Genomic DNA, 23,825 nt, shown 5'->3' with positions numbered 1-23,825 from the left:
GCATCGATGATGTCGATGACATATTTAACTGCACGAATCTGGATATTATCTGCATCACACGAGGTACTGTTCTTTAGGTCACTAAAAGGTGACAAAATTTCTCTGGTAGAGACAGGTTCAAGGAACAAAGAAGGTGGGCGCCTGTAAATGAATATGTAAGATATATCAGCAGAGGGGTTCAACGCAGGAGTATAATGGTTATTAAACTCTTCTGCGAGACGGTTACCTGTGTATTCTATGCCGTTGTTAGTAATTTTATCGGGATTACCAGCCTGTGAAAGGTCAGAGTCAAGTGAGCGGATTTTACGCCAGAGTTTATCAGGGCGATTACCTGTATCTGCGAAGTAGTTCTCGTAATGCTTAAATTTTGCCACTCGTATGTCAGAGTTTATATTATTTCTATACTTCTTGAAAATCACAATGATTTCCGAACGTATCTCAAGATAAAATATTTGTAGTACTTACAAGTAAGGTATTGCAGGCCAGGGAAGTGAATCCCGTCGGAGCTCTCATATAGTATCGGATGTGGGTTTTCGCTTGCGCAGACTACAAACGGAGCCAGCTCGAGTGCGCATGCTCTTTCGTCGCGTTGGTTGCGCGGTTGGGCGCCGCCGTGCCAGGTAAGCCAAGACTCGTCCGGTCAAGAATGTGTCCTGGCGATACATCGCGATGTGACGAATGGCAGGGGAGACGCCGTTGATGCGAGGGAGGGGCATCAAGGAGGGGAGTCATTTTCTTTGACACAGCTTTTGTGGTCCCCAATAAAATGTTGCGAGCTGAAAGGTAGAGAAAAGAAAATCTTTGGGGGGGGGGGGGGGAAGGGAGGGAGGGGGCAACGATCCGCGCAGCGCGTACCTGCGCATGGAAGAAGCAGCTAGGAGAAAGCGAGTAAAAAAAAGCGCTTCGGGGGGGAGGGGGGGGGGGTGTAGCGCGCTGCCTTGAAAAGGGCATGTGTGGGGGATGAGTCGGGGAGATAGGAGTCTTCTAAAGAGAGAGGGGAGGGGGGGCGGAACATGTGAAAGAGGCTTGGAATTTTCCTAGAATGAGTCATAAGCAGTTTTTAAGGTAAGGCTGCGGAAAACGTGGAAGCGTCAAAGTATTCTTGCAAAGCCGCTGGAGAAGCATCTGTCCGGCGACCGAAAACTTAGAAGCGAAAAATGTGGAGCTCGAGATGGACTTCGCCAAAGCGACTTCAGACACTCGCGCGTTCTGTGGGGCCATGTGTTAGTTCAGGGTGGCTTAAAGGTGATCATGAAATAACAAAACAAAAAACAATAAATTAAATATTATGCAAGCAAATTCGCATTCTTTCATAGTATTACATACCGGACATGTGGCAAACAAGCTAGGTTAACATGCGTCTAACACCAATTGTCAGTACATTTATTCGCTGGTCGTCGAAAAATCCTCCAACGTTTTGTTGGTGCGGAAATTTCACACAAAATGCTAAAAGAAACAAAATCGTGTTGAACTGTGGCTCGCAACTATTTCCGATGCTTTTCATCAATAACGGTAATATTCGAAAAAAAAAATTAATTTGCGAGCAAATAAGTAAACACGTCAGCAAGAGCTATAGCCCTCAATGTAAATTACGCAACAGAGCAATAATATGCACAAAAAACAACATTTTGAAACATTTCGATCTGCAGAAAAGGAAGGAAAAAGCAAATCGAAAAACACAGGGCAAGGCGCGATCACAGGGAACGACGTACGGAAGCGTAGGAATCGCTTACCACGTGTTGAAGCGGCGGCCTAATGTTTCGCGCGTGCGCAACTTATAATTGTAAATTACGAGGCCACAGCTTGGTTTCTGGACGTTGCTAAAATTGCGCACAAAATCGGCTTAGGGAACGCACTTGCCCAAAGTTATTATGTTTGATTTAGTATCTCTATCACTACGCTTTTATGCAGCTGGAACTTTCCAGGTAGTGACTGGGGACCTGGTAAATATTTTGCAGCCCACTGTGTCGCTAATCGTTGAGCGCATCACTACAGTGATAGCTGCCAGATTGTTTCCGGAACTCGCAAAACTACCAGACAGCACGCAAGCCCCACAAATAATGCTGGAGTACTACAGATTGGGTGGTTTTCCTGGAGTGACAGGTTGCTTGGATTGTACGTACGTCCGCATCAAGAGTCCCGGAGGTGACAATGCCGAGGTGTGCAGAAATAGAAAAGGATACTTTTCTATCAATGTTCAGGTATGTGGTCGCTACTTCAGGATATTGCAATGGGCAAAGTTAGCTGGAGAATTTTTTTCAGTTTTGTTTTTTATGCTCTATAACTTAAAAAACTTGAACACATGTTATTTTGTATCAATATGAGTGAGATATAAGCGGAAAATAATAACAGCACTACAGGTTTGCATAGAATCTGTTTTCAAAAATGACTGCAGTTATTTAGCCTTCGCATTGCTGGAACGAGGCGCAAGGTAATTAAAAGTGCTACTGAAACTGCTGTCAAATGACTCCTCATTATTACTGGCTTGTTCCCATGCTAGTCATATCAAACTGTTTAGTTTTGAAAGGTAGTCAACTTGAATACAATCTCTTCTGCTCCTGCTGCTGCAGCACTATCTTAAATAGCGAAGTGGCATAACCCTGAAAGAATAATCGTAGCTCGACAGCGAATACGAATAATGAGAACGATAGCATACATCCCCTGTGTTAAAACTGGCTAGTTACCATTAATCATGTCAAAGTGTTCTTGTCCTGCAATAGGGTGCAGATGAGTTAACTGCAAAGACATCTTGTTTTCACAGGCAATCACAGGGCCTGGATTACAATTTTTGGACCTTCTCGCGAGGTGGCCTGGCTCTGCCTATGACAGCCGCATCTTCGACAGCAGCTATGCTAGAGCCCATTTCGAAGATGGTGCTGTGCCAGGAATCTTGCTAGCGAACCCTGGCTATGCGTGTCGCCAGTATCTAATGACTCCATTTAAGGAGCCTAAAAACAGCACTGAGCGAAGGTAAGTTGCAACTACAACAGGATCCTGTGGCGCATTTATGCCATATTGACAAGTGTGGTTTTTAAGACAACACTTTCTTTCTAGGTACAACACCTCACAGAAAAGGACACGCAACCGTGTAGAGAGAGTGTTCGGGATTTGGAAACGGCGCTTTCTATGCCTAGACATGAAACTACAGATGAAAACAACTCCTGCATCGGTAATAACGGCGTGTGGTACCCTCCACAACCTGGCCCTGCAACTGAAAGATACGATTCCTCCCGACGTCCAGCACTGCGCCCCCACAATGTCTTCTCCTGTTGTGCTTCATCCTGCAGGAACAGTGCAAGCAGGTGCACAGGCACAACCACAGGGCACCCGAAATGGGTTCAGAGTCCGTAACGAGATCGTTCGGCAGCACTTTTCGTCACACTAGTGCGGCAAACTTCCTGCTGCTGAAAGGTTTATCAATACTGTGTACAACAGACAATACAGGTCCATAACACAGGTGCAGCAAGTAGGAATGATGGTGTCAAGCCATCACTCCGAACTAATCCCAAGTACCTTTATTTTATACAATAAACTTTGATACAAAACCAAATAATGACAGTAATTTTTGTTTTTATAATTATTCAAATACTAACTTGAAAGATTGCGATTACATCTTTTTCAGTTATTCTTTGTTTGTATAAGGCTGCATGGATTGTAAAGATAAAACATTACAATGTTTAACCTCTTGAGGCGTCAAAAGTTTTGTTGTATTATGAATATGCATGCAACCTTCCTATGATGACGGCTTCCTAAAAAGAGTAAAGTCTTATATATATATAGATGGTTTGCCTGTCAGCGTAGTGCTTCCTGTACGCACTTTAGCGCTGTGCATTTCGGCCCACACAATTCAGACATAGTGAAGCCAGTCAGCCCAAACTGGACTGCTCACTTTTTATTGAGCAGTCGAAAGTTGCACCTGCTTCTGCAGCAACTGCAATTTCAGTTTCAATAATGCACATTTTGATTTTGCATTCTGCAACTTTTGAATGTTAAGTGCTTTTTTTTTCTTTCCTTTCTGCACGTATCATGCGCATGCGCTGCACGTGTTCGGATCTTCTATGACTTTTTTCTTCGGCAACAGCTTGAAGGCGGGCTTCCAGCTCCTCGTCCACTGCTGTTCGGCGTCGACTGGTCCTACTTTGAGGACCTGCGTTGGTGCCTTGGGTAACGGAGCTCGTGCTGTTCTGACGTGCCCCTTGGACCGCAACAGAGGGCTGTGGAGTTGAGTGCCGTGGTGGTGGTGCTGGCAGTTGATCAGTTGATTTTGGGGACATTACCTCTGTGTCACCCTCATAGATGAACTGAAGCAGTTCGTCGACACCTGGAAAAGAATGTTTTGCCATGAGTATTTTTTGTACTTTTACTCTTTGCTGTGGACAGAACACAATAATGAATTGTGCCGCTTGAAGTCTGTTCAGGCCGCATCCTCTCGGAGTTTAAAATCATGCTTTCGTTTTTTTATTATTTCGCAAACTTGCCATCTGCCATACTAGAAAAAGATAATGTTTTCATTTTTTAATCCAGACGAGTCCATCTTAAAACACTGCAAAACACAAATAACATTCAGTGCACTGCCAAATCCTTACCTTCGTTCCCATTGAGCGCAACACTTACTGCAGTAATCGCCTGCGTTTGCATCGGCGCCAGCAACCCAGCCACAGCTGCCGTGCATTCGTCGGCGGAGGCTGCGTTGGCTCCTTCCTGTCGCGGGCGGTCGCCATCGAAAGGGTTGTCTATAACCTCTGACATGAGCGACGCCACAGTCCCAACCCTTTCGAGCTCCTCCGTCAACGATGACGGCACCGCTGAGCCGCCGCCTTAAAAACGCAAGAGAAAATTTCATGAATATCAGGCTATCCTTAAACATTCCCTCTTAAAACTACACTAAATAGTAGCTGCTCGCACAAAAATCCACACTTGTTACGAGATTTTGCAGGATATGAACCCGGTGGAAAGAAACAAGTTTACTGTAGCGGCACACTGATGCGACAAGAAGACAGCTTACCTGTACGGAACAACTCCTTTGTGTCAGTCGCCTTGCCTCTGCGCCACTTTACTTTAAGATTATCCCAGCATTTGTGAAGCTGCGGACTGCGGCGTGGCCGCACGCCGTGCTGGCTGTTGAAGGAAGGAAGGAAGGAAGGCCTCAGACGTTGCTGGCACATACCCACTACGGGGGAGTGGCCAAGACACAGGCGGTTAATTGCTGGATACAGGAAACTTTTGACGGGAAAAGGAGTGGTAATAGGATGTAGCCTGATAGATTGGAAGACGGAAGGACAGGGGTCCTGTTAACTTGGAGATTGAAGACGGGACAATGCTTTATGTGCATAATACTATACAATGCCTGTAATGTTCCAATGTCGTACTGACTGAGAGCGGGAAGAAGAAATTAGAAAGGGAGGCGCTGCGTTTCTTGAAGAAAATTTTGCACAGCAGAGCAAACACTCCTGTCGCTTCGTCCAAGCAAAGAAGCGCCAATTGAACTGAACCAATTGTTGTTGAACTGCTGCTTAATCTCCAGCCACACTTTCTTCTTCTGGTTGACCGACACTGCGTCTGTCCGCTTAATTTCAATCACGCTTTTACGCCGATTCACGAGGTCGATCAATATTCTTCTTTCTTCCTCCGTAAAATTGATTTTCTTTCTTTCTCCTGCCATTGCATAACGTAATATACTAACTAGGCCATCAAAATAGAAAATATATACAAAAACAAAACAAACAGCTGTTTTTCAGGGAGAGAAAAAGAAAAAAGCAGTTCCAAACAACACGTGAGCAAAAACAGCGAAGAAACACAGTTTGGATTGGATTGGATCTGAACGACCGCAGCTTTGGCCAGGCTTTGAAAACGACGATTGGCTGAACATAGCATTTGTGCCTCCAATTTTATCTCAACCTTTGCAAACACAAGAATCAGCACTTTATTTTTATTTATAGTCGCTAGCAGCTTCTTAATTAGGAAACAAACGTACAATTAAGTGCTGAAATAGTTGGTAGCCTCGTTCTCAGGCATACTTTTCTGCACGATAAGTGGCTCTTTCATAAGGCTTCCTTTTGGTGCGTTAAGGCGGGTTTTCGAGTCGCACTTAACCTTGGCCTCATTCTTGTACAATTTGTATCCTTATGAATGTTGCCCTTTTGCTATAAGTGTAAGGCTGGTTTGTGAATACGGGAGTTAGATCCGAATATCTTTTCCGCAGCGATGTCCTGAATTCGTCTTCTTTCCCTCTTACCGCTAAATCTTTAATGTGTTTCCACTTAACTAATTTGCTCCGTTTCCTCTACAGGTCTAAGCTAATTCGAGACCTCACCAGTAAAGTGTATAGAGTTTGCACAAAGTATTCGTAGTCAGAGTCATGAATCTCATTCTCTAAATTGGCATGACACTGTACTAGTAGTGAAGTCATGACAAGTAGTTATAGTCAAGGCTCATGACTCACCCCTTTACTACTTCAACACAGCTTGACTCAGCCTTTTGCAGTTAACATAATAAAACGTTTATAGTCATGGTTTGTAGTCATAGTCATGGCTCTTGATTCATGGTCATTCTGCAATCTAGCACGACTCAGCATTTTAATGCTTTAGCATTCACACTCGTAAGCAGTCTTAGGTGTCTCTGCCGATTTTTTTTACTTAAAACAAGGAGTTCTTAGTCATTTCATTGAATGAATCTCATCCAATGATCGTATGCAACGTACCGTGTTTTGCCAAGAGGAGCTTATTATGACTTTGTGGCTAAATATACGGGAAAGACCACATTTCTCGTGTTTAGAATTTATTATTTCCAACATGCTGATGATGTTGTAATTTAATGGGGCAAGGGCATCTGAGGCCAAGGAGCGTAAAACACCAGGTAACGTGTCGACTCCGGCCAGTCTGACACGATTCACATGTTTTGCGGTCGTAACAGGTTTATTGGTTCGTATACGTTGTGGGCTATAGAGGAAAAAACAGGTAAGGCATGCTGTATGAAAAGTGTTTGTCAGACTTTGTTAAATAAATTATGCTTATTTCTATATTTTCTATGAAAAACTAAAAGAATTAAATTGGGTCGCTATGTTTGGAGGTGGTATCCCTTCAATTGATGTGAAAAAAAGTGTCAGCTATATATAAACGATATCATTTCCCTTAAATTTTCTCTTAAAGTATGTTGTACTGCTGCAATAAAGCTTGCTGTTGTGATAGTTGGTGCATACTTAAAAGGAGATGAGCGCAAGGAAACAGAGGGCAGGCAATAAAAAGTGAAATACCTGCTAGAAATCTACAAATAAACAAGAACAGTGCTGTACGAGTGAATTTTCTGCCTTCCATGTCTCCTAGCGCTGTTCTCAGCCTTTTAAAGATGTTTCATGATGTTTTACTATCAACAGCGAACATAGGATGGCGGCTACGACGAAGAAATTTTTTCCCCAATACCACTGACACAATAGACTATGATATTTTGAAATACCTCAGAGAGTTTAGCGCAAGGAAACAGACAGGTGTTAATGATATACTGGTGCAACTTAAGAAGAAAAATTGAGCATCGGCACTGCATACAGCAGAAAGGGAAACAATGTAGCCGCAGCTGGTACAGTTACAGGAAATTGTCATTTAAACGGATATTGGGGATGCCTTTGCTCTGGTGTGGAGGCTGTTAGACTGTTCCACGATGGCGATGACTTGCAACTAATGCGATGCACTAACAACCTCTTGCACATTTCGTCCACCCTCCTCGCCACAGAGACCGCCGGCACTTTTTCCTCTGCAATTTTATGCAGCTACAATAGGCTGTAAAGGGTCGCCTGAAAACTGCTCTGGAAGGAACCAGATGGTGAGTTTACTGAAACGGCTGTAGTACCATCCACAGCGAACGTTACCCCACATCACTGCAACCACTCGCTGCTTTTGAGGCCGGAAGTTATGATGAGCTGTTCGCGAGGGCCATGGGACTGCGAGCGCTAGTGTGCTTTGGGCCAAGAGTGGTTAAAATGTGAGCAATGGCAGCCCTGCGTCCTTCAGACAAATGTCTATTTCGTGGGTGGAATAACCATGTCTAACGCTCTAATACTAGTCTCAGTTCTGGGTTCGCAACTTAGGCATACGTGCTGTGGCTGCTACGCTTTTGCAGAAGCTGAAAAATAGCCGTGAAAAATATTCGTGCCAAAGCGATCCGGTGAGATCTGGTCATCTACGTACGTAAGGTGTAGTAATTGAAGAATGTAGCGAGAAGACAGAGGGCGCCGGCTGCCCTTTCAGCCCGCACAAGTTCATCTCAGCATGCCTGAGGATGGTGCATGTAGGGAAGAATGTTTCAAACAGTCTTAAGCCAGACGCCGGTGTTCACGAGCAATGTCTACGACGGCCAAACCCCTGGTTTCATTAATGAACGTCTGGGCAGTAGGAGCCTACGGCTTAGACTCTAAAGGAATGGCATGGGGGAGCCATTAGTAGTGTTCGCACCGAGAAACAATTCACAGATCATGAATACCTCCTTCCAGAATACGAGAAAACAGGAAAGGCATGTGGCCAATGGTGAAACTAAAAATGAAATACACTTCATAATATGCGCTCACCCTGGCATAGTGAATGATGTGCGGTCTTCTAAAAGGTGCGCAATAGAGTCTATAGGATGGGAAGGTCTCGAAAAATCCTATGATTGAAGATGGAGTGAAATAAACTAGAGCAACGGAAGCCCGTTAATAAGTTATGAGTGAGAGGGAAAAGAGAGGAATTCACGATGTCGTTCCTTCACTGATATTCGGCTTTAACTGAGGACGCCGACTTTAACGTTCAAGTAGCGCGCTACAACCTCAGTGCTGTTGTTACGGAATGTGAAGTAGAATGATGCGGTAGGCTGATTCAGCAAGTTAACGACAAGCAATCTCAAGAGAAGAAAGAGCAGGTGAAGGAACGCCAAAGCATCAAAGCGTCAAGCCCCATAGAGAGTATAGAACTGGCGAAGGTTTCGAAGGTAATTATTAAGCGCCAGGTAGCAGGCATAAGGAAGTTTAATACCTGTATGACATAGAATCTAGCATGCTCTACAGAACGGAAGAAGCCTAAAAGCGATGAGCAGGAAACAAGCCTTAGGCTAAAAACTCTGAAAGCGTTAAGAGAGAGTGAGAGCAGTGTCATTCTCAATATCGACAAAGTTGTTAAAATGGATGTAGAGAACTATACAAATCTGAACACAAACCAACGTAATGAGTTCGTTAAAGAAAGAGGAGTAGCTCGCAGCATTGGGCCAGCCTGTCAGTAACGAAGGAGGAGAAACAGAAAGCTTTGAGAGCAATCAAAACGGGGAAATCAGCTGCTGAGGGTCAGGTAAGAGGAGATCTGCTGAACGCCGGAGGGAAGATAGTGCTAGAAATACTATGAACCCTGTAAATAGACCGCATTAAGAACTCTAGCGTGCCAGAAGGTTGGAAAAATGTAACACAATCTTATTCCAAAACGAACGAAAAATGAGACTTTAAAAATTACAGATCGATCAGCTTATTGTACGGTGCCTAAAATGTATTCACTAGCCTATTAGGTATTACAGTTAGGACAGCCACAGCCTGACACATCAATCCCCCAAATGCTTAAGCAGCCTTTCGTAAAGGGTGCTTTACAATAGACCATATTCACACTATCAATCAGGCGATAGAGAAATGCGCAGAGTATAACCCATCCTTAATATAGCCTTTATAGAACACGAGAAAGGAACTCAGTCGAACCTTCGGCAGCCATACAGGCGTTGCGGAATCAAGGTGTAGAATACCCTTATGTAAAAATACTGGAAGATATCTACAAAGAGTATGGTGGAGCTGCCATAAAAAACGTAAACCAATAAGCTCCTGCCTGTACCACTAAAGTATCACAGGCTTAACCCAATCGTAATATAAATGAAAAGGCCCGAAGGCAATGTTGTGCTTTTGCCACCCGCAGGTGGGAAAATAAAAAAATGAGGTAATGCTACTAAGCCACCCACAGCCGGGGGAGCGGGCCCGGGGAGACTCCCCTGATCTCCCCTGGGACGTAGCGGAGGGGGTGGGACATAGGTTGTAGGAATGGGACTGAGGGAGCGGTTATGGGTAATGTGATGGGAATGGGAACCGCGAGATATTGACCCTCATTTTATCATCGCTCGACTCCTGTCTGGCCAGGACAGGGAGGGTGTCGATGTTGTCCAATGGTGCGGCTCCACTCACGGGATGCCCGACCACCCAACGACGCAATAGCTCCGACTCGGAGACAGGGAATCCTAACCCGGGGCAGCTGCCTCGGGCTCCTCCACAACTTTCAGGGGTCCGGTTCGGACTTGCGTAACGCTCCCAGCTACTAACCGTCAAGTGTTTTTCGCGGCTTTTCAGACTCCGGAAGTATGTGTGGTGGATCCAGCCAATGGAATTAGACTCCCAGGGACCCACCTGTGCTTCCTACCAACCAACCTTGCACTTATTTCCTCCCCTGGCTTGCTCCACACCTACTGAGGAGGGAGTGTTCAGGGCCGGGCTGACCGGGCCACAAACCATGAACCTGGCCGAGGGTGAGATAACCCGGGCCTACTCCACCGCTACTCCACAACATCGACGGTTTTTGCATCGGTCCTACTAAGGTCCCCCTTCCCTCGGCGTCCCGCGCTCTAGCCTCACGGCCCCGCGGTCAGCCATCCCTGGCTGCTTCCCCGAGGACATCGCTCCCAAGGAGCCCTTCTGCTGGAAACCCCCGCGCGGACCTGGCCTCTCCGTGGCCAGAAACCGACGCGCCAGCCGGTAGCCACGCACGCCACCGCGTGCAGAGGCCTTTTGATCTTCGAGCACTTTTTGAGCCAATTCCGTGAGTCCAACCTGATTATGAAACCAGGCCTGCCTCCGCACAGGCATCGGACCTCACGTGCGCGACTGGCCCACTCAGTCGCTTGGGAGTCGCTGCCACTCCCATGGGGTTTTGCATCCCCAGGGGACGGGCCCCGGCCAGCCTATCCCCACCGCTGGCGTTGCACTGGAACAAAGCCTAGTAGCCGAAACTACACCGGCCCGTATCCGGTGGCAGGGGGGGCCACGGCAGGCCGCACAGTCGGATTTCCCCCCCTGGAAGATATCTACAGCGGGTTTCCGGCAACCGTAGTCCTAGATAAAGTAGGCAAAAAATATACAAAACAAATAATGTCTGACAAGGAGAGAAGATTTCGCCAATGCTATTCACCGCCTGTTTATAGGAGGTATTCAGAGCCCTGGTTACGGAACAGTTGAGGATAATAGTTAATAGAGGGTACGTTAATAGTACGTGTTTCAAGAGTGCATGTTGTTGGGCGAGCCGGTCGTACATTGTTGAGTAAAGGTACTGCGCAAAATAATACAAACAAGGACCAAAAGGCCACAAGGACGGGCGCAGACTCGCGACTGGGTTTATTCAGAAGAACAACGCAAACTTATAACTTCCACACCGCCATGTCAGTCACTAAGCGGAAGCCAGAAACCTGCTTTCTGTCTGATAAAGTCTTATCGAGGTACCACTCACACAATAATCTTTTTTGTTCCTAATGAAAAAAGCCTCGGCAAGTTCACGCGCCATCTGGTCACGGCTACGCATCAAAATCCTCGTTTTCGGCAGCAAAGGCAGAAATGGGTTAACACGCGTAGCCGAAAGGCATGCGCTGCAGAGTAAGGGCAGATTAGACCCTTCTCCGGTCTCAATTGAAAGCTGTTGTTCCCTCATCCGGTCGTTTACACATCGGCCCGTTTCACCGATGTAAGCTTTTCCACAGGTCAGGGGATTTCGTAAACAACCTCTGAGCACCTGACGAACGCAGTGGCGTGACGCTTCTTGCCTTCTTGCACGCTCCTTTCTCTGGAAGCAATCCGAAGGCAGAGTGAGGACAATTTGCGCGGGGCAGAAAACACAACCGACACGCATTCAACATTTCCTGGCTATGGGCGCCGGGTGGTGCGAACGGCAAATGCGCTGTGGCTGGAACTTCCTGCAAGACAAATATATAACGCATGTGCAGTGGCTAAGTACAGAAAAGGCGGAGTATCGAAAAAGTACTTGTCCCCTTCATTGATGAGCAGGCATTAAAAGCAGCTGGTTATGCTTAGCGGAGAACCAATGCAAATCGTTCAAGCTTTTTGCGAGTCTACCGCATGGTTGAGCGAGACATTTCAACACATAGCTGCATTGCTGTTTGTGGTTGTGGATTTGAAAACACCATGAACTAAAGGCCAGCAGTGTGCATGGATTGTTCCAAATGGAGATGCCAGGCGCCAGTGAAAAGCGCCCTCTCCGGCCGACACCCCACAACTCACCGGGCAGGCAGGTTTCCACTCCCATAGAGTGGCTGCGCCAGTAGCGCGCTTTTTCTTGAAAAAGTGTGGAATCAGTTCGCCGGCTTCTCCCACTGTCTTCGCCTGCGACACATGCGGCAAACTGTACCCTGCTCAAGAGCTTTTGAAAGAGCACGAGCGAAGAAAACATCTGCAGAGGCCGCAGAGAAGGTACGGCTGGGGCTATCGCCACTACAGCAGCGATTACAGGTAAACCGAGATCCAATGTGACCAGGCACGAGCGGACCCACACGAGCGTGCGGCCCTTCATGTGCAAGGTGTGCGGAAAGGGCTTTCGACTGCGCGGTCATCTCGCCCAGCACCTGCCGGTTCACCAAGCATCCAGCCTGTCGCGCCACCACAGAGAGCAGAGCATTTTTGTCAGCGGGTGTACGTCACTAATGCAACTCCGCTTCAGAGAAGTTTTCTCAGAGATACCTCTTGACGCACCCGGAGGAAAGACCCATGCGTAAGATATTCCATGCGGCGCCGTAAGAGGTTCCCGCAGCACAGCCAGGCTCAGAAGTACCACAGCACTGTGGGATGGGCATATGTAATATTGTCACGTGGTCCAAGGCGGGAACAACGCAAGAACGCCCCGGGCACAGCAGGCAGGTCAAGAGCACAGGGCCCACACAGAGCACAGCACAGAGCACTGAAGCCCGGGGCACGTGCACCTCCTAGACACTTCGTTCACCTCGTCTTCACCAATAATAACCGTTCCACGGCCCCCGGTTGCAAAAACACCGTCTCAGTGTAGATTAGGGCGTGGCAACGGATGGCGAGAGGTAGGGCTGGAGGCGAGAGACGTGAACAACGTCACGCTGAGGTTCACGGGAGGTGGTCTTCGGGAAGGCCGGAGTGATCTCGTAGGTGACAGCGGTGACCTGGCGGAGCGCACGGGTTGGGCCAACATACCAGGACAGAAGTTTTTCGCAAAGCCCGGCACGGTGTGATGGCGACCAAAGCAAGACGAGGGCTCCAGGGGAGAAAGTTACCATGCGGTGGCGGCGGTCGTAGTAGTCCTGCTGCGAAGCCTGCGATACTTGTAGTCGGTATCTAGCCAGCTGGCGGGCGTGGTCGGCCCGGCCAATTGCGTCGTGTGCATATTCAGAAGGCGGTGAAGGAGATGTCGGAAGCAGCGTGTCCAGCGGTAACTGGGGCTCACGGAAGTACAAAAGATAAACCGGCGAACTTCAACTTCCTTCAATCCGTGCGCCAACAGCGTCAACGTCTTTCCCCTGTTCTTTTCAATCTCTTACTCAGTTCGATTCCGACCTCTCAAGACGTGACTACGTACATGTATGCAGACGATATAGCTTTCTTTGTTGCTGCGAGTGATTTACATTCTGTTTATATGGTGTTACAGTCGTATTTAAATTCACTTGACCGATGGTTATCTGAAATTCACTTAAGTCTTAATGTAAACAAGTGCGCTTTGTTACCTTTTCCGATTTCTCAACGGGTAAACATTTCACTGGTTTATCGTCATCACGTGATTCCTCAGGTATGTTCTCTAAAGTATCTCGGGGTAACTTATGACATCTCTCTCTCTTGGCGGTCACATATAGGTCTCTTGGCGGTTGCTGCGAAAGGGGTTCGGGCAGTCGGACTTCTGCGAAGGCTGAGTAGCCTACGCTGTGGTATGCGCCGACATGCTCTTCTGATGATTTACAAAATATATATCCGGCCTATCTTGGAATTCGGCTGCTTTCTGTTTTTTGGAGCGGCTGCATATAAACTGCGCTCACTTCTGTTTTTAGAGCGTAAAGCTTTGCGCCCGTGTTTGGGTCTCCCTAAATACGTGGCAAACAATGTTTTGTATCGGGAAGCGCGGGTGCCGCCTCTTACTGCAAGGTTTCGGCTGTTGACGGTACATACGTTTTTAAAATTTTGCGACTCGGAGCACCATGCATCCCATTTGATCTCCCTTGGGCAGCGAGTGGAGTTCTTGGGCGTAGGTTGGTCTCGGCTTCAAACTCCCCAAATATGTTTCGTTGAATCCTTGCTGGGCCCACTAAATGTGCGAATACCTGAAATTGTTCCGGTGCGGTTCATCCCCACAACTGTGACCATCATCTTCGACGATATTTACCCACGTAATGCCAAAATTACTGCCTTATTCTTTGTTAAATGGTATGTTGCAGGATTTCTTGTCGACCTTCTGAACACATGTTGCTATTGCGACTGATGGCTCGGGGTATGACGAAAAGGCACGTGTAGGCATTTACTCCCAGTCCCTTGACTGGTCGTTTTTTCTCCGTCTTCAAGATTTTACACCTATCTATCTGGCTGAGTTTCTAGCAGTGGTTCTGGCTCTGCGCAAGGTACACATCTCTTTATCAGCGGTGATAATAGTTACGGACTTGTTATCCTTACGCACTTCCCTGTCTGCGTGCACTTAATCGCAGCTATTTCAGATACTAAAATTCCTGATCCCTCAACATATCAAATAAATTCGATTTAATTGGGTTCCTGGGCAGAGGGGTCTTCTATTAAATGAATCAGCTGATGCTCTAGCGAGGGCAGCCCCTAGTGGACCGAATGTTGACCCCCTTCCAACAACAGTTTACATCACGGCGGCACGATTTCGAATGTCCACTGAAATGAAAGAATTTGGCGCATCAGCGCTTACTTCATTGGACGACTTCCAACACCTCCTTTTGTATGGAGAAGCACAGCATGGAGATCGCGCAAACTTGAAGTTTCCTTCTGGCGATGTCCCCATTGTGTCCGTATTGTGCTGAGCCGGAAACAATAGAGCACTTTCTTCTCATTTGTCGTCGCTACTCATAGATCCGGAGGCGGCTATTAGAGGTCCCAATGCAGAATCTCAATTTGCGTCTGCCTTCTGCGGTTGTTCTGTACCTTGGCGCTTCTTTGCTTGGCCATACCAGTGGGAATGTTTGCTCTGCCGTTCAAAATTATCTCCTAGAATCAAAACGTCTACCATCATAAGCTTTCGTACTGCCCATACCATCATAAGCTTTCGTATTTGGGTAACTACTTTTTGCAATTGCTACTCTCTCTCTCAATCTCGCATTTTTTTACTGTTTCCCTTACCTAATTTTCATTTTTTTAGGTCGGCCTAACCTCCTGCAACCTCCTCTGCTACGGGCACAGAGTTACACAATTTTTGTTAGGTCATCCCACGCTTGTGATATGCAATCTGCAATTTAAATAGTTGCCGCCTGGTTATGGCCAATCCCCCTTGTGGGCATGTGCCATTTTGTGAGGGGAACGACAACAACAATATGAAGGGCGTTGACCACTGTCAGTCAGCCCGAGCCGCCGTTCAAACTGCAGAGAAGCGCAAACGCACGACTCCCGAGTAAACACCAGTCGCCCAGCCACGGTCTAGCGAGGGAGCTTGCGCCAGCCTACGGGACGGCTTCGTCGTGTTCCTCTGGTAGACGGACTGTCGCAGTGCTCCGTGGACATATAGTGTTTTGTTTGCTTGTCTCTCTCCTGTATTAGGGGACTTTGGGTGCAAAGCTTTTGTTGTATTGTAATCTCTCTCTAGGGTTACTTTGCTCGAGTTGCATTATATTGCAAATAACTGTGTATGTGCTCGTACTAGTCATTGTTAAATCCTCTTTACTGTCATTTGCTATACGATCTTTGTTTTGTGTGCGGACTTTGCGCTCTGACGCATTCTCTGCTTTTGACCGGCGAAAGCTGGGCACCAAACAACCACCTTTCTTGTAACTTGGTAGCTGGTTTCTTACTGAGCTTGCCACGCTGAGCCGAGGGCACCGCCTTTGTGACCGAGGACGCTACCCCTACACGCTCTAACATGGTCTAAAGTTGTCTGGAAGTGCACGGTAAAGGGCGCGAAAGTGTGACAGCACGTATTGTCCATTGCTCCGAATCATGCGAGGGAAATAAATAAAAGAATAAGATTGCGGCGGAGTGCCTATGGTAGGCTCCCTAAGATCATGAATAGCAGCTTACAAATATCCCCCAAAGAAATGTGTTCAACAGCTGTATCTTACCGGCACTCACCTACGAGGCAGAAACATGGTGGCTAACGAAAAGGGTTCACCATAATTTAGTGACAACGCAGTGAGCTATGAAATAAAAATGACAAGTGTAAGGTTGAGAACGGAAGCGGGCAAAATGGATATCTTACTTTAATGACATCCTAGTCGTATTTTAATGACGCGCTAGTAGAACTTAAGAGAAAGAAGTGGGCTTTGGTAGGGCTTTTAATGTGACGGCAAGATAACCGTTGGTACTTAAGGGTGACAGAGTGGATTCCAAGAGAAAGCAAGCATAGCAGGGGCCGGCAGAACGTTGGGTGAGCGGATGAGAGTAAGAAGTTTGCGTGGATACGGTGGCGACAGCTGGGAAAGAACAGGGTTATTTGGAGAGACATGGGAGAGGCCTTTGCTCTGCAGTTGGCGTAGGCAGGCTTACTATGATTATGCGCTTGAGCCTCAAGTAACCTACTGAGTACGCAATGACCTAAATGTTGACTTGCACTAAAGAACGGGGGAGCAGATTTCTGAGACAATGCTCGTCAATGGGATGCAAAAGGCGCAATGTGCCGGTCGTTCTTTCTGTTGTGCCCCTTTCTTGTTGGTTCTACCAAGTAGCAATGTCCGAGAAGCAAGGAGAGTCCGTCGCACAGGAAGCATTGAACAGGCGCTGTTGTTAACGCCATGTCCCCCGTTCCTGCGGCGTCGGTATTGTTGTCGTAACGGTGACGACCTTGAGACAGAGATACGGATCCGAACCGATGATGGTGATCGTGAGTTTTATAGGCGCAAGGAGAGGTTCTGCCAAAAAGAGCCGCGTCACAAGGAATTCAGCGCTTGCATATACTCCGTCTCACATGTTCCTTGTCGTACTGCGGAAAGTGGGGCACCCTGAAAGAAGATGACATCGTCCTTTTATTACAGCAATTTTGCTCTCAATTTTCTGTCCTAATGCTGTCGGAAACTTGGTATACAAACAGCAGCAAAATGTTGGAACTAGATGGTTACAATAACTTCTTTCTTAATCGTAAAAACAGCAGGGGTGGTGGCGTCGCAATTCTAGTTGCAAAGCACAAGAAGTGTGAAATTTTGCCGGAATTCAGTAAGACCACTGTGGATTATGAAATCTTGACGCTGAAAAATAAACAAGAAATAATTTCTGTCTTGTATCGTCCACCAACTGGGAATGTTGCACGCTTCTTAGAATTTTATGAAGACTTCTTGGAATTTATTTGTATAAACAACCTTAGGCTCATCAGTGGTGGTGATTTTAACATAAACATGCTAGAGGAAAATAACTGTGTTCGTGACATTAGCACAAAACTGGTTTCATCTGGTTTCATAAATGTGATTAAAACACCAAATCGAATTACATGTTCTGCATCATCCATGCTAGATCTCATTGTTACGAATCTTGACACTGAAATTTACAATGCAGGCACAGTTGCCTGCGACGTTAGTGATCACTGTCCTACTTTCTTAACATATCGCATTGATTCACTGGACAGGAATGTGAAAAGGGAAACATTTTTTGTTCAGCGCATTACCGAAGGAAAGCTAATCTCGTTCAAGAATGATATCATGAACCATGATTGGTCTGCCATGCTAAAAATGTGGATGCGAATGACGCGTATAACGAATTCATAAATTGTTTTGTGTGCATCTATGCTAAACATTTCCCTTTGCAAACTATCGTGCCAACAAAAAAGATTAAGAAACCATGGGTCACTCGAGAACACTTACAAATGATCAAAAATAAAAATCGTCACTTTCATTCTTTCTTGCGTGCACGTTCAAAAGAAACTCTAAAGGAGTTTAAAATATTGCGGAATAAGCTAAACGCTGAGCTTCGGAGAGCCAAATCTTTATACTATGAACAGTTATTTGCAGACTGCGCTCGACAACGCCCGGATGCTGCATGGAAAGCAATAAACACTGTTTTGGGTCGTAAAAGTAAAAGTTCCCTTCCGGATGTTTTAACACATGAAGGTGGTGAATTGAGCGGTAAAGCGCTTGCGGATTACCTTAACAATCATTTTGTGAGTATTGCAAATCCTTGTGACTATCCTCCAGATACAACTGGAATCTGCACTAGTACAATGAAAACAATATACCTTCAGCCTACTGATGAGCAGGAGATTTATAACACTTTCATGTTGCTCCGAAACAGTAAGGCGCTTGATATTAAAAACATTCAAATCATGCCGATAAAGTATGTATTGACCTTACTTACATCCGTACTTGCTTACATATTTAATTTAATACTGGATTCGGGCGTCTTTCCTGAAAAAATGAAATGTGCCAGGGTTTCTGTAATCTTCAAGGGCGGCGACCCAAACTTGGCAACAAACTATCGCCCAATTTCAGTCCTCCCTGTATTTTCTAAGGCACTAGAAAAAATCATTTTTGCTCGTATAACTAACTTCTTTAACAAAGAAAACATAATAACAAATGCACAGTTCGGTTTTAGGAAGGACAGATCGACGGAAACTGCTTTACTAACATTAAAAGAAAATATTTTACGAAACATAGAAAGTAATTTGTTCTCGTTGGCTGTTTTTATAGATTTCAGCAAGGCTTTTGACTGTCTGGACAATAACATTCTTCTATCCAAAATACAAGCTTACGGGATCCGCGGCACGTGTCTAGCTTTGCTGAAATGCTACCTCAGCAACAGGTTTCAGAGAGTGTTTGTCAAAAAACTGCAGCTCATCCCTTTTTCCGATAAAGAGTGGCGTACCCCAGGGAAGTGTGTTAGATCCGCTGTTGTTCAATACATACGTTAATGACTTGGTGAATATTGATAATACAGTAAAACTAGTGATATATGCTGATGATAGTACTATTCTTATTTCTGGCCCAAATGCTGATGGTTTAATTATGCAATGTAATGAATTTTTAGCTAAGCTATCCACATGGTCCAAGTTAAACAGACTTCAAATCAATTGCACTAAAACTAAAGCTATTATATTCCGCGCTAAAAACAAATTAGTTGAAATAAATCACACTATAACCTATGAGCACCAAGAAATTGAAATCGTTGACAACGATAAAATATTAGGTGTACATTTTTCCTCACATCTAACCTGGGATGCTCACATTGATCACCTTCGTAAAAAACTTTCCTCGATTACAGGAGTTATATCGCGCTGTCGTACTGTACTTCCACCCAAGATAAAACTTCAAGTATATCATGCTTTGTTTAACTCTCATTTAAGATACTGCAGTCTAGTTTGGTGCACAACCAGAAAAACCAATTTAAATAAACTCCTGGTTTTACAGAAAAAAATCATCCGTTACATAGCAAATATTGAGCCCATGGAAACTACAAAGGGTGCATTTGAATCATTCTATATCACAAGTGTAGACAAGTTGTATGAATTTCGCCTATTACAGTCAATCTACTTTTCCTCCCCTGAAGTTACTAACCTTCTAAAGTCCTTGGCATCCTTAGAGCGACGAAATATTAGCGTGCAAACAAGAAATGTTGATGCGTGGGCAGTTCCTCATTTTCGTACATTTTATAAATATCAGTCACTTACCCATAACCTCCCTACAATACTAAACAAATATAGACACACAGTGCGCTTGAACAAAAAACAATTACATTCCTGTTTTGTGCAGTTGTGATCCATTAATTTCTGTTTGTTGTTTCCGCGTATGTGCTTTTCAGTTGTTTTATTTTGGTTTCAGTTCATTACTGGTAGCTTTATGTGATTGACATCATTATTACCTGTCACAGTAACTGTTTTATTATTTCCCTATTACTGTCTACCTATGTACTATTCATCTATTATGTTTCTATTCTTTACGCTGCTGCCTTGTAATGGTCTCTTGGGCCTCGTCAAGCTTTTGTGTAGCTTTTAGCCGAAGAGACCATCCAGTTGTCTTCTGGAAATAAATAAAAATAAATAAATAAAAAAAGCAGATTTAAGGCTTGTGATTACTTAGATATCATTGCAAAACACGGACTTGAAAGCATCACTGACATTCCAACTAGGGAAGAATTACTTCTTAATTATTTAGTAAAATCTTGTATAGAGCATTTCAACATCCGCACCGAGATTGCTTCAGTTCTCGGTGCAGTAATACAGCAAAATATTGCTGACCATTACTTTATTGCCTGTCAGTTGCGCTTCCCGTCTCTTTCATCATGTTCTAGATCTAAGATCTGCCGGTCTGTTACTGATGCTGTTACTTTTGATAAACTTGTAGCTTTGTTCGACTGGCCAGGTCTGCTTGAAACCACCGACAGGTCCGAACTATACGATATTTTCTTGCTCGATAGAATCGATTTACAAATCCAGTGAAAGGAAAGTTTTTGTCCGCCAACGCCGCCCGAATCAATAGCAAAAAATTGCTGACCATTACTTTATTGCCTGTCAGTTGCGCTTCCCGTCTCTTTCATCATGTTCTAGATCTAAGATCTGCCGGTCTGTTACTGATGCTGTTACTTTTGATAAACTTGTAGCTTTGTTCGACTGGCCAGGTCTGCTTGAAACCACCGACAGGTCCGAACTATACGATATTTTCTTGCTCGATAGAATCGATTTACAAATCCAGTGAAAGGAAAGTTTTTGTCCGCCAACGCCGCCCGAATCAATAGCAAAAAATTGCTGACCATTACTTTATTGCCTGTCAGTTGCGCTTCCCGTCTCTTTCATCATGTTCTAGATCTAAGATCTGCCGGTCTGTTACTGATGCTGTTACTTTTGATAAACTTGTAGCTTTGTTCGACTGGCCAGGTCTGCTTGAAACCACCGACAGGTCCGAACTATACGATAAATTTTCTTGCTCGATAGAATCGATTTACAAATCCAGTGAAAGGAAAGTTTTTGTCCGCTAACGCCGTCCGAATCAACCCTGGATAAATGGCGAGATTTTATCCGCTATTAAGGAAAAAGACCTTCTATGGCAACGTTGCCGACGAACGCCCAGTGATAGTGCCCTGCGTGCTCAATTTAGAACTTCTAGAAATAAATAAATGCCCTCATTCGTGCAGCCAAGCGTTCGTACAATAGAAACCGCTTCCATCAATCTCGTCATAATGGCAAGAAAATATTGTCTCTTATAAAAGAGGTGAGAGGTTTACCTTCAAAGTCGACTAACGATGTTCAGAACAATTTTGGTTCAGATTTAGCAATAGTCGTTAACAACTTTAACCAATTTTTCGCTAAGTTTTCTGGGGTGTCCAAGCATTCATGTTACACTGCAAGCACAACTAATCCGGTAGTTGAATCTGCTTTCCTTCCCTCTATCACGTAAGAAGAACTGTACTCTTTATTAGGCAGCTTCGACATTCATCAATCACCAGGAGTCGAAAAAATCCGCATGTTTGATCTTTACAGGAATTTCGGCACTTTGAAGAAAGTCCTGTTAGAAATTTTAAACGGGATAATTGAAAGCGGAAGCATTCCTGCACGTTTAAAAACAGCCGTTGTGCGGCCCCTTTTTAAAGGCGGCGATGCCAAGTGTGTGCATAATTACCGCCCCATTTCCATCCTGCCGAGTTTAGCGAAAGTTTTAGAGAAACACATATGATTAGTAATGAACAGCTGTATTTCTAAATCGGGAGGGTTTTCCGATTGTCAGTATGGGTTTATCGAAAAATGAGGCACTCAGGCCTTACTAGAAGAAATGAGTGACCACTTGTTTTCTTCTCTAGAAAGAAATCTCGTATCATGGGTACTTTTTTTGGATGTCGCAAAAGCGTTCGACACGGCATGCCATGCTATATTATTAGATAAGCTCTACAGTTTTGGTTTTCGTGGTCCTTTTTTTCGCTTGTTGCATAACTTCCTTACAGATCGTTCCCAGCTTGTTTCCATTTCAAACACCTGCAGCTCCCGTGTTTTTCTCAAGGCTGGCGTACCACAAGGTTCCATGTTGTCTCCCTTACTTTTTAATATATACGTTAAGGACATGTGTACTGTGCTCCCTACTTGCAAACTATTTCAATATGCGGATGATACTGCACTTGTAGCTACCCACGTGAACTTTTCCAACGCATTTTCAATGCTTCAGACTGACGTCAGAAAATTAATGGATTGGTTTGATATGAATTTAATAGATATTAGTCATTCTAAATCAAGGTTAGTTTGCTTCCGCAGCCCACTCAAGTGTGTGTCACTTTCTTACCCCCTTTATCTACACTCATCCCGATGTATAAACTGCTCTTGCCCTCCAGTACAGTTTTCAGATTCTGCAAAGTATTTGGGGATTTGGTTTGATTCCGGTCTTCTTTTTTCTATTCACTTATCCTACGTGTGTGCAAAACTTCGCAAAGTCGTCTGTTTGTTGTATCGTATTAAGATGTTTCTACCTATTTCGGTGAGGAAATTATTGGTTCATTCTTTAGCCTACAGTACTTAGGTATGGAATCACAACTTTTGTTCATTGCTCTGGTATCTGGCATCAACGTGTAAATAGATTGTTAAAATGCATGCTAAAGAGTGTTACTTACGATGTGTGTACTCCGCAAGATGTCGACCTTTTTCAGATGCTAAGGATGCCCAATTTTCCATCCCTTTTTGTTCATACTGTGGTACTAAAACATTTCTGGAGCGATACATTTAAAGTCCCCATTGTGCTTCCCCGGCCTTTACGTCAGGCTCCTGCATTTTTAGTTCCTCGCGCGCGGACCAGATTTGGTAAATATGCTCGAGCTTATTATGTTCCAAATATATTTAATGCTCTTCCCTCTGAAATTAATTCCTGTGAGTCTATACGTGATATTCGCAATAATCTAAAGAAATGGTACTTAGAATAATTAAACTGTATAGTTCAATTTCTATGCACAGCAAAACTTTTCGGTTTCCACCTATTTTGTGTTTGATGTGATATTACTTACTGTCTGTTTTGTATCTTTAATGTCTCCTTTTTTTTAAAAAATATACTCAATTTTGCGGCCGAGTTTGGCTGTCGACTGTCAGGCTTCGCGTGACAAGCCACAGTGATGGCTTAGGCGAACCTGGTTTCTGCTATTGTATCGAGTTTTGTTGAATAAAATTATTATTATTATTATTATTATTATTATTATTATTATTATTCTGCTTCCCTTTCAGTGCATTGCTTCCAGTGAGTGCTGCGTACCATTTATGTGCCTTGAAAGCCGATGTCGACTGACCTGGCGCTGACACGAAGACGACACTGGCTGTAACAAAAACGCAAAGAAGAAAGGTGGAGCGCGAATAGCCTCTTGCATGTTTTGTTTTTCACATTTACGACCATTTTGTAAAACTTCGGTCTCGCATTCTGAGATTGTAGAATAAACACACAAACGAGAAGGAAGCAAATAAGCGTCCTGACTGTATTTGTGATGCAATTTTTGAAGGGCAGACCCTATTGAGTAATCAAAAGCGGTCTCTAATAAATCACTCACAAAAACAAAAATGTGGCTCCAATCCATGCTATGAAGGTGGTTGGACAGCGAAGCTACGCTTTTTGCATTCAATTTTAGCCTCGAGTTTTTTTGCATACAACTACACGAAAACGCGATCGTAATCTTTTCCGGGCGCCCGTGTGCTGTGTGATGTCAGTGGATGGTAAAGATC

At 44.8% G+C, this 23,825-nt stretch overlaps 1 long non-coding RNA gene across 1 annotated transcript in view; it reads left to right on the top strand.

Moving 5' to 3' along the window:
• Positions 1-23,550, top strand: part of LOC144097589 (uncharacterized) — a 234,143-nt gene extending 210,593 nt beyond the window's left edge. The window contains exons 3-4 of the long non-coding RNA XR_013307078.1: positions 7,726-7,815; positions 23,337-23,550. This is a non-coding gene — a long non-coding RNA (uncharacterized LOC144097589). The remainder of the gene's footprint in view (positions 1-7,725; positions 7,816-23,336) is intronic.
• Positions 23,551-23,825: the final 275 nt, after the last annotated feature.

This window comes from Amblyomma americanum, chromosome 7, assembly GCF_052857255.1.
Source record: "Amblyomma americanum isolate KBUSLIRL-KWMA chromosome 7, ASM5285725v1, whole genome shotgun sequence".
Taxonomy (NCBI): domain Eukaryota; kingdom Metazoa; phylum Arthropoda; class Arachnida; order Ixodida; family Ixodidae; genus Amblyomma; species Amblyomma americanum.
This window is presented reverse-complemented; position numbering and strand designations above follow the sequence as displayed.